This window comes from Neltuma alba, unplaced genomic scaffold (assembly GCF_004799145.2).
Source record: "Neltuma alba isolate B1F8T4 unplaced genomic scaffold, ASM479914v2 tig00007044_pilon, whole genome shotgun sequence".
Lineage (NCBI taxonomy): Eukaryota > Viridiplantae > Streptophyta > Magnoliopsida > Fabales > Fabaceae > Neltuma > Neltuma alba.
In genome coordinates this window covers 12,281-14,588 of record NW_021634656.1, presented here as the reverse complement: position 1 = coordinate 14,588, position 2,308 = coordinate 12,281, and positions in this window count along the sequence as shown.

Here is a 2,308-nt window from a genome sequence, read left to right as displayed (position 1 = left end):
ATATTTTTTGAAATTTGCAGCGGTTTACTTAGAATTGTTGCAAACGTGTGTCAACTATTTTTTAGTAGCGTTTCTCTTCTCTTGAACCGCTGCAAAATTTTGCAACAACTATTCCTGTCATGTGGTGTGAAGCTTGCGCGTCATAATAATGTTGCGGTTCTAAAAAAACCAGTACTAATGCATAAAAACCCCTACTAATGTTGTCCTTGCGGTCAAACTGTTGCATAGAAGTAGTAGTTTTTGCATAACCACTACAAATGTATAATTTAAAAGCGGATATTTGGAACCACTGCAAAACACTATTTTTTTGTAGTGTGTTTTTTCTAAAATACTCTTGTTAGTCATGTATTTTAGGATGAAAACTTTTTAACCCGTGCAATTATCATGAGGAATGTTTATGAAAAAATAAATAAATATAAAAAACAAAATAGATTAGGGTCTTATATTTAAAATCAAATTGAATCTCTAACTAGTTCTTATAATTCGGACAGGAGTTAGCATTAATTTGGCTTAAAGATATTCTCACCTCATGAGAACGCACTCTCTCTGCAAAAATGGCCTTTTCATTTGCAGCCTCCATTTAAAGCTTCTTGTCCGCCTTCCTCTGAGACATATCCCGACATTATTACTTATAAAAGACCCATCCTATGTGAGAGGTTGTTCATTTTTTTATTTGATTAAATGTTTAGAGCGCGCAGAGTTTTTATTTTTTTCAATAAGTGTTCTTTCTGGTATTTAAAATTGTGTTCTCCTACTTATAGGAGTGAAGCCGCTTATCACGTCAATCAACAGCTTATTGGTGAGATTTTTTTTTGGCTAAAACATAAGTATCCTCTTATTAGAGGCAATCCTATTCGAGACATTGTCGGGCACTAAATGTGGGTACCTCTCCCAGCAAGGATTCGAACTTTGATTCATCACGTTGTGGGAGACTAACCCCTTCTGCTAGACCCAACTCCTGTTGGTATTGGTGAGATATTGTTAATTAAGATAAAATGCCTTTAAATCTAATTCATTGAATAATGTGAGGCCATTCTGCTTCTATTTTTGGGCCAGGCCTCATGATTTACCCATGCTTTCCAAATGTAACATAATGATGACGTCATTTGGGCCTTGTACTTTTGGGCCAGGCCTCAGTGACATGCAAAATCAATATATCAATTTATCAGGCGTCGAGATTTTCTTCTGAACCAACCTTCCGGAGAAGACGGCCATAGTAATAATTAATAAAGAATCGTATTGTCAAATATTTAAGCTAATTAATATTAATACACATAAATAAACTATATATATTTACACAGTACTTCTGGTCTTAATATAAGTAAGACCTAATTGAATAATTTGGAGAGATTAAGAAAGTTAAATAAATTATTTAAATTGTTATAATTATCATTTTTCTTCAAACTAATTTGCTCTCTTATAATATAATCTAATGATATATATAAGCATTTTAAAGAGATCATATAATATAATATATGCTATAACTAAGTAATTTTTAAATTTTTTAAAATTAATCAACAAGACCTTAATTTGAGAATCAGAGTTCATATATTATAAGTAAGCTACTATTGAGTCTTTTTTTTTTTAAAAAAAAAAATCAATCATTGAGTTGAAGTCGTTCGTAAGTAATCTTGCGTTTTCATTTATTCTTTGTCTTCTCTTACGGGTCTTTCTTTGAGAAGGCCACCCATATTTCCATGCTAATTTGATATCAGTTCCACCATAACTCAACTATTAGACCATTAAGGGAAGTTGCGTTGACACACACATATATAACGCTGTCTACATAAGTATGAGATAAAAGTATACATTTGGTTCTTTAATTTTATATAATATTTTAGTTTAATCTCATAACTTTAAAATGTATATTTGTAGTTCTTTAAGTCCAAAATTATTAGTCTTAAATAATAATTTTTTTATAACAATTATAGTTGTTTTCAAAAATTAAACTTAATATGTTAGTATTTGAGAATATTTTATCATCATTAAAGATCTCAATATTCACAAAAAAAAAAGATTTAAGATTAAAGAATTAAAAACATACTTTTCAAAATTAAAGAACTAAATCAAAACATGGTAGAATGTTGAAGAACTAAATTTATATTTTAACCTAAGTTTGAACTTAAGAAAGTTGAATGGGGCTGCTCCGCGTATTAATTATTTTCCATAAAGGTTTTAATTAGGCCAAAATGATGTGTTTTGACGCCTTACGCTAGCTTAATTTGCAAAACTAGCCATCTTATTTTTCCATCTAAAGTGAGATGCGGGCACTTTGAGTGCTTAGAAAGGGAACCAATTAAAGCATCCA